General features: G+C 38.7%; 1 protein-coding gene across 1 annotated transcript in view; it reads left to right on the top strand.

Moving 5' to 3' along the window:
* Window positions 1-11,627, top strand: part of CCDC102B (coiled-coil domain containing 102B) — a 200,550-nt gene extending 188,923 nt beyond the window's left edge. Inside the window, exon 9 of the mRNA XM_066247332.1 lies at window positions 11,539-11,627. The gene's annotated coding sequence lies outside the window, so the exon portion shown is untranslated. The remainder of the gene's footprint in view (window positions 1-11,538) is intronic.
* The last annotated feature ends 844 nt before the right edge of the window (window positions 11,628-12,471 follow it).

The following is a 12,471-nucleotide window of genomic DNA, read 5'->3' as shown; positions in this document are numbered from 1 at the left end:
CCCTCATGGAATAGAAAAACACACGATCAGCTCAGACTTATCACAGAAATGACAGTTACCTTGACAATCGAGATGGTAAGTCAGAGGGACTGGGGATAAGAATAAAATTTTTTCCAGCTGTTGGTTTTCAAGCCATGAGATCTGTAGCAATTTGGCACTTAGTTATATTTGAAATGCTCTGACACCTTCCTATTAAAATACCTATTACACAATCCTCAGCCGTTTTAGCAGCCCTGGAAGAGAGTGCGCTGTAACTTTTTGGTATGGACAGAGCAGAGCGTTTCTGTCGGGAAGCTGACTGCACTATTCCAGCATGACCTGACTCTTTGGTGTTTCTTCCCTCTTGTTCTGTCCCACATACGTCCCTGCATTGTCTGCTTTCTGTCCTAGTTTTATTTCTCCTCACCCCCTATATTTTAAGAAAAGTGTGCATTTTTTTGGCAGCGCTTAAATCGACAATAAATGGTTTCCTCTCTCCACCTTTACTCTGTCATTTTTCTGCCAAATTCTCTCCTCTTGTTCCAACGGGAACTCTTGGCAAAAAAGAAAAAGAACATGAACAACTCCAGGGTATATGACCTAAATAGCCAACTTCAGACCCGAGGTGTTAAAGGTTTCCTGAGTGGTCCTTATTCAGGTATGCTTTATACCACAATGTCTTATTATAATCCAAGTTCACTGCTTTGAGTCTTGTCTAGCCACAAACTTATCAAAGGTAGTTATGCAAAGAGAGAGAACTCCTAACATGTTTCTTTAGTGGTTTATGGTCTAGAATGGTGCTGTAGTAGCTATAGGTCGTGTAAATATTGCTTGAAATTTAATGCACTGCACTGCCAATACATAATAATTGATAATAAATTATTGTAAAACTAAATACGGAAAATGTGTTGAACGTAAAGAATGGCCTCTCATTCCTAAGGCTTTCCCTGTGGCTTCTACAGTGGCTTGGATCAGCAGATCTGCAGTACTGAAGAATATTATGGGTTCTCAGAAAAGGAGCTGACACATTCTCTCTTCTACTCAGTTTCCAGCCTTGAAAATTAAAATTTCAAATAGCAGTGGGTAGCAGAAATACATTAGGAGCCAGATATAAGCCATGTAAAAAAAAGGAACAAGGAAGTTGATGAAATTAAATTAACTTTAATTATATAGTATATTTAACCCAACATATCCAACATATTACTCTTATCAATAAGCAATAAATATAAAAATAAGATAAATGGATATTCTATGCTCATGGATTAAAAAATAGTAATATTGTTAAAATGTCCATATGACTCAAAGCCAGCTACAGATTTAATACAATTGTTGGTAGCAGTCACTTTCCTGTTGCTTGGTAGCCATTAGTGGCTAATGGTTACCTTAGTGGCCAGTGCAGAAGTAAACCCTGAGGCACAGAGTATTTAAATGCTTTCCTTCTGAAAATAGTAACAAACATTTGAGGGAAAGCAAGATTTATTTTAATGCTAACTCAATATTTTTCTCATCCACTTATCTATTTAAATAGATTATAATTCTGTTAAAAAGAGAAAAGCAAAAGTTGAAGTCAATATCTATTCTAGATAAACTCAATTAACTAAATGGCTTTCTGTTGTATTATATTGCTTCCAGGCATTTGTAATAGGAAAACAAACATTTTTAAAAATCATACATGTACATATATAAAATTGTGAGTTTTTGGAATAGTTTTATTTTACCTTCCTTTATATATGGTAGACTCTAGTACAGGGATTTCAGTTTAATTTCAATTTTAATTCTCACAGTTATCATTATTTGATCTTGGACAAATCACTCCTTTAAAAACTGCAACACTACTGATTTTATGGTTGTTACAGAGATTGGAATACTATATCTGTAAGAACTGGCATAATCCTGGCATTTACTTTATAATTAACATGATAAGAACTTCCTCTTACATCACAAAACCTTTAGTAAATTAAGAGTAGGCAAAACCAAGATGAAACTCGACCCAGGGCTTATAGACAGGAGGGAATCTGGGAAAATATAATAAAGGAAGTAACAGAAATTACTTATTTTCGCCTAAGTATTGAGCCCATGGAAGAATGTCCTTACATATTTTAACTTTTATAATCTTCACCATAAATCTTTAAAAACTTATTTCTGTTAAGAAATTATATGTCAAAGACATTTTTTATGCTCCTTTCTGTTCATGTTTTATTTATGTGGAATGGAGTGTCTGGGTCAGTATTACTGAACGTGATGGAAAGATAGCTTTGGACATCACGTTTGAGGTTTTTCTCTTTTTCCTGTTGGCAGTGCATTCTCACCAATATTCAATGGACATTGCTAAGATATAAAGTGAAAATATAGCTTCCCTGTTGAACTGTTCTACAATTTAAGTGACCTTTGCATTACTTAAGAACTAGGGAGTGGCCACAGCCAGTTGGCTCAGTGGTAGAGTGTCAGCCCGGCATGTGGATGTCCTGGGTTCAACTCCCAGTCAGAGCACACAAAAGAAGCAACCATCTGCTTCTCCACCCCTCCCCCTTTCACTTCTCTCTCTCTCTCCCTCTCTCTCTCATTCTCTCTCTCTCTCTTTCTCTCTCTCTTTCTCTCTCTCTCTCTCTTCTGCAGCCATGGCTCAATTGGAGCAAGTTGGCCACAGGCACTGAGGATGGCTCCCTGGACTCTGCCTCAGGCACTAAGAAGAGCTCGGTTGCTGAACAACAGAGCAATGCCCCAGATGGGCAGAGCATTTCCCCCTAGTGGGCTTGGCAGGTGAATCCCGGTCAGGGCAAATGTGGGAGACTGTCTTTCTATTTCCCCTCCTCTCACTTGGAAAATATCAATAATAAGAAGAAAAAAACTGGGAGAGAGATGAAGACCCACAATCTGACAATCTCATCATTGATGTTGATGGTGACATTGGTTATTAAGTTGACATAACTTTCAGGTGTACAGTTTATAATATATCATCTGTATGTTCACCACCCAAAGTCTAGTATCCTTCTGTCACCAGATATATTCCTTTATTATTATTAATTATTACTGTTATTATTTTGGATTTGTCTGGACCTCCTTACAGTGGTTATTTTTTTTACCTCAAGCCACAAGTTAAAAATATCCACCATTGTTCTCCTATGCTTTGTCTTTAGAGCCCTAGCTCCAAAATTTGAGTTTGTAAATTAATTTTCTCATTACTTATGTTGAAAAATATCAGTCATAACAGAGTCTTTTTTATCATTGCCAGTGATTTTCTAAAATGTCTGTTTTCTGAATAAAATAAATATATTTTGTGAAAGTTATGCATGTCCATAGCATTTTACAGTTTATTGTTTATAAGTCTTAAATGCAGAATTACTATTTAAATTTGACCTACTCAAATTTAATTGTATTTCCCATTTCATCATTCTGTTGTATGCCCCTCAAATTTTATCACATTCATACATTATAAGCCAGTTGAGTAAGTTATACTATGATTCATTAGTTAGAAATACCTTACCATTTCTGATTTGCAAGAAAGCATGCAATCTTTTTTGGGTTAACATTATTGGTACATCTCTCTTAAAAATCTGCATCATTCTGTGGATATTTAGATTCATTAGAGGCATTTGAGCAATAGTACATCCTGAAAACTCTTATCTATACAAAGCATATTACTAGCAAACTTCATTTTCTAATTTTTATTCAAAGCTATGTATGGACATATTTTATGGAATCAGCTATTCCTAAAAGGTTTGTTGACATAAATTGCATTTCCTATAATTGGTATATTATTTGCTTCTTTGAGGCTTTTCTTCCAAGCTCTAACTGATATGGTTTCCACCTCACACTGTTTACATCACCGGCTATGTAATATCATTCAATTCCCTCTTTTTTCTTCACCAGACACAGACATGCAGTCTCCTCCCTGAATACCACACCCTCCCCTCAATACAGTGTCACTGAAAACTGGTTCTTCCAGTTACTCTCTGTGTAAGTCAGACCCGGCTCTCCTGGACTCAGCTATGACTGTTTGCCTTCCCCGTGCATCTTGAATCTCTGATCTTGGTTTCCTCTTTGCCCTGTTCCCCGCGTAGTAGGGCCAGTGTTCTCTGCCTGGCTCTACCTCCCTGGACAGCACTTCCTCCTACAGGAAATCCAGGGTTAGCGTTGGTCTCAGTTCACATGCTTTCCCTCTCTCTCAAAGTTCAGAGCCTCGCCCACTGCTTTTCAAGTGGGGTGTGATACATTTTGTCCCGTTTTGATCATCATTCACCATGATTGGATAGGTCCTATACCAAGCCATGTTGTCTTGTGGAGAAACGGTTTTTGACATTCTATGTCAGCCACTCCCTAATGAATCAGAAAATTCAGTTCAATCTCCTTTTAACGTTCCACCTCCTCTCCTGCTACTATTCTGGTCTAGATTACCATTATCTCTCCCCTGGATTCCTCACTTTCAATTCCTATCTCCAGTTCCTGCACTAAAGAGGGGTTGCAGATGCACAACTTATATGACTCTCCAGGTGAAAACTTTTTAATAGCTTCTTTTTACACTTGGAATAAATACTTGAACTGCTTACAGTGACCCATAAACCTTGGGATGATGCAGGCCTATAAATGGTTTTCTGAGCTCTTCTCCAGTCCTTCTTTATGTTTGGGCAGCACTGATTTTTTTTCCTACCTGAAACTGTGAAACTCGACCCATAGCTCTAGTTTAGCACCCTCTGCCTTTTATGGCCATGATATTATGTTCCTCATTCTTCCAAGACTTCTTTCTCTTGTTTTAGGGGACAGTTGAAAGGTTACTTCCTTCGTGGTCATGCCCTGATCACAGAATTTGACTCTAAATCTCACAGCACCTGATTTTTTCATTCACGTCACATACCAAAATAGGGCCTCCTACTTGGATACAGACAGGTATCTGCTTTTGTCTGACCTGCATTTTTTCTAGCATGTGAAAGCATCATGAGGACAGAAATCATGTCTTTGTCCTATTTGCTGATCTCAGCCTGGCACTTCTACATGGTAGGTAATGATGTAGTGGGTATCGAACCAATAGTCATTGCATTTGTGAAGGAATTAAGGGAGTTTTAAAAACCAACATTTGGAGCCTTAATAGAGAATCAAAATTTTCAAAGTATTTTAGAGAACTAGAACCGGGAGAAACCATAAAGATTAACAATCTAATCATTATGTCATTGTCGCAATCCCTCCAAGAGCATTACCTGTACATAAATCATTCCTGTGTTAGGGAATTCACTGTAGCATAAGGAATTTTATTCTATTTTCTGACTCTTACCATTATGTAAAAATTGATATTTTTTACATTTGATCTTTTGCTTATAATCTTATCAAAATAGTTTCATCAAAATTTCAAACTAATTCTGAGAACAATGATACATACACTTTTCTTTTGTGATTTATTCTGAAAGGAAACCATTCAAAAACACAGTTAAAAGTGAAATTTTTTTTACATTTTATTGAATGTTAAAGAATGACTTCATTTTAAAGTGTGTTATGATCACTAGAATTCTTTTTTTTTTTAATTAAGTGAGAACAGGGTAGGCAAATAGACAGACTCCTGCATGTACCGGGACTGGGCTCCACCTGGCAGGCCCCCTATAGGGCCATGCTCTGTCCATCTGGAGTGTTGTTCCATTGCTTAGCAACCGAGCTATTTTTAGTGCCTGAGCTGGGACACGGACGGAGCCATACTAAGTGCCTGTTGCCATTTCACTGGAGCCAATTGAGCTATGGCTATGGGAGAGGAAGAAAGAGGGGGAGAGGATAGAGGGAGAGGTAGATAAGCAGATGGTCACTTCTCTGGTGTGCCCTGACTGGGAATCAAACTCGGGACATCCACATGCTGGGCCGACACTCTACCACTGAGCCAACCAGCCAGGACCTATCATCACTGGAATTCTTTAAGCTAGAATAAAGGTGGAGCAAAGGTAGATTTATAATTGTGAGTACATGAAACAGTTTATTCTTGTATTATTAATTTTGTATTATTTTCCATACGAACAACTGTAAACCCAATTTTGCCCCACCCTATATATTGGATTGCTTTCTTATTTCTAGGCACAGTGAATGACCCGTATTTGAATGTACTACAAATAAGAAATTTTGATTTTCAGCCAACTGAAATAATACACATTAAAAAAACTAATTTATATATAGTCTTCTATTTTAGCTAACATTTAAGAAAAAAGCAAATATTTATAGTATTTATTTTCCCTTATCTAATTATCAAAAAGGAAATGAAAATTTTGGGGTGTATATATGTGCGTGAGAGTAAATACAGTGACTGTTTTGAATGAGAAGATTCATATGTAACATGAAAAATCCAGTCACACACATGAGCTCTGTGTGTATGTGTGGTTTAGAAACAAATCCATATTTTATCTCACATATCTGTAAAATGATTAAAGGAGAAAATATGTTTGGAAGAACTCACAAGTATTTTAAGTACTGTATTCTAGTACTGCCTGCTGTAACCATAAATAATTTAAAAGAACTGGTGTACATTTTTTTTCAAGTAAATAAAATGAAACAACACTCACAGACAGCTGCTTGCTTTTATAGGCATGAAGCAATTTGCCAAACTGTATTATTTTGTTGTGTATTTTTGGTCCCTATTTCTGAATCACTTTTATCATCACAATGTTTTGGGATGTAGAGGTTTGCTTACACAATGACCCACTTTTTCTCAGCTATTTTTTGGGACTGTATGAGACACCTCTTAAATCGCATTAAGTTTTATGGGTCACTCCTACCATTAAATGAGTTATTGTTTCAGCACAATAAATTACATTTTCCAAATTGCAGCCTATAGAGCATCATTAATCCAGGGAAATGGAAGTATTTGGTGGTGTAATTACATAGCTGATCCTTTTAAGATTCTGGCTGACTAAAAATATAAACCAAATGTGATATAATGGCATTTTAGACATTATGATGAAATCTAATAGAATCATTTTTACATTTTTATACAAAATGTTTGCTGACATAAAAATAGGCAAGCAATTCTTGTCAAGATCCTACTGTAAGGTTATGCATTGCTTATCCTTTCTCTGCTCTTAAAATAAGCTAGGAATAAGATCTATTTTTAAAAAGCCACTCAGAAACACAGAAAGTTTTACTGTACAAACAAAAAGCCATTGGCCGAGGAAATAACATGAAAACACAGAACAACAGTGTGGCTGCAGCCAGAGGTTTGCCTGACTCTAGATCCCCATAGCATCCATGGGGATTTGGAGTGTGACGCAAGGTGACCAGGACCCAAGTCACCCTCTGATAGAGCAGAGCAGAAGGAAGGAAAGACAGTCATGAACAACTACAGAATCCCTGAAATTTCTCCTTAAATCAAAAGCCCATTATTAAAATGGATCAAGAGAAAAGAGGAAACACACTCAAGTAACTCTTAAAAATTAAACACAGGATATAACTATGGTTGACATTTATAAAATGTCATTGAAGATTATGGAAAATTTCAATCCATTTTAATTATAAATGGAGATGTTTGAAATTTTCTAGAAAACTAATTTTCAGAACTTCATAAAAAATAAAAATGGATAAAATCCTTATTAAATACCTTATTTATACATTAAGTGCCTTATTCCTCCTTGAAACAAATAAACCAAATTGTATAGCTGAGTTTTACAGGTGAGTTTTATCAGGGCCTTAAGAAACAGAGTTTTAAAAGTATTTTAGAGAAGTTCCAAGGAGCACATTTCCTAACACATTTTAGGAGCTAGTGAGTTATTGAAACTTGATGAAAACAGTGTACCAAGCGTAGGAAACTAAGGAAATGTGAAAGGAAAGTGGTCTGAGTTACACAGACAAATTTGCACATGGTCCTAACAGCTAAGAAATGTATGATGTTTATACTCTGTTATGCATTGTTCTAAGCAGATGCTTACTCATTGAACTCTAACATCAACTCTATATTTAATTTCATCACTTCACATAGGAGGGAACTGAGGAAAAGAAAGGTTATTTGTCCATTATATCTCAAATCTCATTCTGTGGGATTCATATTCAGGCAGGCCAACTCCAGAGTTCTTCCTTACAGTGTCTCTCCTATCCCACCTCTCTCTGGACACACACATGCTCTCATGTTCTCACATGCATGCGATATATAGACCTACATGCTAACCACATGACCCTCTCAATATTTACAACCACAATTATGTCTTCTATGCAGATTTGAGCCTGCTTTATCACCCAGATTATATCTTGAATATTTTTATATTTAAAAATATTTTTAAAACACCATTTTAATGGATACATCATATTCTGAGGTATGACTGCACTATATTATTTGACGGTATTCCCCTATTGTTAAACATTTTTTCTGCTTTCAGATCTTCAAATACTCTATTATTTCAATAAACATCTATGCATATACATTTCTTTTCTATTTCTCATCATTAACGTAGGAGACACTCCTGAAAAATAGACACTCTGAGGTGAAGGGTGAAGAAACTAAAAATTTGTGGCATGTGTTATCAATAGCCTCTCTCAAAAGCAGGCCTTCATTTCCACTATCATTAGGGCATCCTCGCTGGTTCTATCCGGTGATGTCCATCACACAAACAGATTTGTAATTGGAATCTACCCTGTTGCAGACCCTGTGTGCTGTCGAGGAGGGGAGAGTACACAGACAGAGATGGTCACTGACATTTGGGTGTGACTGTGAGCGGAGGGGAGCAGAGCAGTAAAAATAGATGAAATTATAATTAAAGTTGCATATTCTTTTGAGTGCTCAACAGGAAAATAGAAAATGTCAGGATACTGCATAAACAATAGTGGGATGTGCCTGACCAGGCGGTGGCACAGTGAATAGAGTGGAGGACCCGGGTTCAAAACTCAAGGTCGCTGGCTTGAACATGGGCTTATGTGGTTTGAGCAAGGCTCACCAGCTTGAGCCCAAGGTCACCGGCTTGAGCAAGGGGTCACTTTCTCTGCTGTAGCCCCCCGGTCAAGGCACATATGAGAAAACAATCAATGAACAACTAAGGAGCCACAACGAAGAATGGATGTTTCTCATTTCTCTCCCTTCCTGTCTGTCTGTATCTATCTGTCGTCCCGTCCCCCCCCCCCCCCCCCCGTCACAAACAAACAAAAAACAAGCATGGCACGTTTGGGGCTATTTTGTGGTTCATATGTTTTGTAATTATATATATATATATAATGTCATGGTCGAAAACAGTGGTCTGACCAGGATGACTAAAGGGCTCTTAAGTAATTCTGAAGAGCTTATAAATCCCTTCAGAGGAATATTGTTGAGACATGGTGAGATTTCCATTCATACAAACGATTTGATAACGTGGTGCTGACTCAGGTGACCCTCGTCTTGCCCCCCATGGTGTTTTCCTCTGTGAATGAAGCAAGCATCAATTATGTAGATGGTGTTCAACCTCTCTGACTTTCCCTATAGCGTATCTCTTCCCCTCCATTTCTGACTCTGGGTTTGGGTTCTTGCTGACATATTCTTTGCTCTTCATTTATCAAATCTGTCCCATGCCCCAGACAGTGACGTAGCGGTGGTCTCACTCCAAGTGGTCACTGAAGGGAGGTCGCGGAGGGCAGCAGGGGTGGAGGGTAACCTGGTTTTCGTGGCTGGCTGACTTCTCATGTCTCCCAGGCACTGCCTTAGGGCCAACTGGATTTGTAGTGATAAACTTACATAATTCTGACTTAATTTTTCTTATGGGAAATTATGCAAGTTCAGGAGCTTCTCCACCCTTTACTGAAATAATAATTTTCTTCACCCTTGAAAGCGATTACATAATTCAAGAGAAGCAAAAACATTCGTGGTAAGAACTAGTAACGTTCGCCCCCCAAAATTTTTTTTGATGAAGTGATGGTTTTTACTTAATGTGCTGCTGCTTCTATGAATGGAAATATGATGTTTATATTCAGAATTATGAAGCTAGGAAACACTCCCGATCCTTATAACCTGAGCTGGGCAGGATAAACGTGCTCTCTTTCCTTTACTGTATTATTGCAGCGAGACGTTCTGACAGCTTTTTATTATGGCTGAGAATCTGCTCAACGGGTTTTAATTTCTTCAGACGACAAGCTCCCATCTGTAAGGAAATTACTCTGTGCCGTGACTGAACCTACAGAAATTGTTCTCAGGGAGGCAGAGAGTGAGAGGGAACAGTACCGATGGCTTCTGGACCGAACCAGAGGGTGCAAGCTTGTGGATGGGCCTTTAGAACACAGGATCTCATCGTCAGTGGCTGTAAGTGCACGCAGCCTTCCAGAACCAGCCGCGTTTCTTTTCCAGTGCGATTTTCTCTGTCTCAAATACACAGCCTTAATGAACATCAGAAATAATGGAACATTTCACCATTTCTTCTGTCAAAGGATACTGTTTACTTAGCATGTTAAAAAAAAAAAAAAAGAAGTCTAGTGAAGATGAACAGTTTTTTTCTTTAATTTTAGAAGATGAATGAAGAAAAAGGCAAAAATTGATAAAATATTAGCATCATTAAAAGTATATCCTTTATTCTTGATTTTGTTTGTTTCTATCCTGGGGTGAGGGGTGGGGGCGGTATCAGCTAGCAGGAGCTATGTTCCATCTCATTCCTAAAACTACAGTCAGTCCCCCTTCTGTAACCACAGATCGGGCAGCTTATAAACAATACAATGGTAGTTATTTGTCACCGTTCTGGAGGTGGGGTGTCTGTGATCAGGGAGCCAGCATGGCCTGCGAGGCCCCCTTTCCATGGCAGACTTCTCTTCATATCCTTTCCTGACGGAATGGCCTAGGGAACTCTGAGGGGGTTCGGTTCCCTCATAAGGGCACTAATCTTATACACAGGGGCTCCACCCTCTTGGGGCCTGATCTCCTCCTGAGGGCCCCGCTGTCTAATGCTACCACACGGGACCCAGGATTCCCATGGGAGTTTTAGGGACACCCTGAGACCTCAGCAGTGTGGTCCCGACATCCCCACCTTCCTTGTTCTCCTGCCGTCTTACCTTGCTGCACCAGTCTTCAACGGAGAGTTATTGAAGCATCTGTGCAATGTCACGTAAGGTTTAAGTTAAAAATAATCATCATGAGGTTCAAAACAGATGCTCAAAACGTGAGCACAGCCCGGCCACAGTCTGATATCATTACCTGTGCACGTAGTGTCCTTCCAGCTCTGTGGCCAAGGCCGCTGCCGCCAGCCGGGGCCCCACGCCCAGCTCTTCATGGCTTTACTCCTGTGTTTACAGCAGGAAAAACAGTTCCACGACTCTGCACGTCCTGGTAAGACTAGATGTTGTTCTGACTCGTGGTTTGAGAGAGCACTAACACCCAAAGTTAGCTTCCTCTGCAAACCGTGCAATTATGAATTGATACGTTCAGCAGCGTCCCTCAGGTTGTTTGCGTAAGATTGCCTGTCAGGAAATATTGTCTAGACGGGGATAACACTTGTTCCCCTGAGCACGCAGATGCTAAAACTACAGCGAAATTCAGGTTTACTTCGACTCATGAAAGCCAGAAAAGAAAGAAAGGATATTTCTGTCCATGTTATTACTAATACTTTGTCTACTTACGTGCATTAACAATCACTTCTCTTTCTCTTATTTTAGATGACGGCTGGGGCTAAGAAACGGCCAGCCTGCACAGTTTCCAAGTGGAATAGAATAGAGAAGCCTCAATACTGTCCATTCTGTGATTGTCACCATGGCCGTCATGTCTGCCCTGTGGAACTGCTAGCTTCCCAGCCTCACTGTTTGTAGACGAGGAGTGTCAAGATAATGTTATTTTTCTATGCAAAGATTTTCCTCTTTCCAGATAACCTAAGCATTTAGGTGAAGTTATGATTAATTACACATTGAGTTTTCCTGTCTCTGTATTTAATGATTTATATTTGTGTCTCAAAAATTAACTTTATTCTGATTACTGCATCTCATTTTCTGTCGTACTTTATGTAAGGTACCATGGTTCTATCACATTTAGTTATTTTTGTCATTTATTCTGCTTGGGAAAGCAGATATTCTGTCCTGTTTCATGTGGCGTGTCACATTTATACAATATTTCAATGATTTTAAACCTGTTATTATATTTCTTTATAAGCAGAAAATGGTCGACTCGGTGTTTGATTGTGTGTATGTGTGTGTGTGTGTGTGTGTGTGTGTACATATACATACATAGTTATGCAATGGATAATCACAGTTCCCAGTTCTCTGCTTTCCCACTGGGTCATGTGATGCTGAGTGGAGCTGGCCCAGAGGTGTTTCTGGAAGTCTTTTCTGCCTACATTTGCCAAGTATAAATAGAAGCTCACTGTTTGCTTTAATATTCTGCTGGAAAGACTCACAACCATTTTATTTACAGGGCCAGGTTTAGGATGGTGCTTCTTACTAAGAATTTACCTAGAGAGCAAGTTAGTTCTCCGCATACTTTTCACACCTACCAGGATATCCCATGCCTATGCAGTAAGGTGACCGGATCATACACAATACCACTTTGCAAATGTGTTTTTTAATAGCCACCCTTATTGAATTCCTTCTGGGTGCTCT

The sequence above is a fragment of the Saccopteryx bilineata genome, chromosome 11 (genome assembly GCF_036850765.1).
Source record: "Saccopteryx bilineata isolate mSacBil1 chromosome 11, mSacBil1_pri_phased_curated, whole genome shotgun sequence".
NCBI classification, from domain to species: Eukaryota; Metazoa; Chordata; class Mammalia; order Chiroptera; family Emballonuridae; genus Saccopteryx; species Saccopteryx bilineata.
This window is presented reverse-complemented; position numbering and strand designations above follow the sequence as displayed.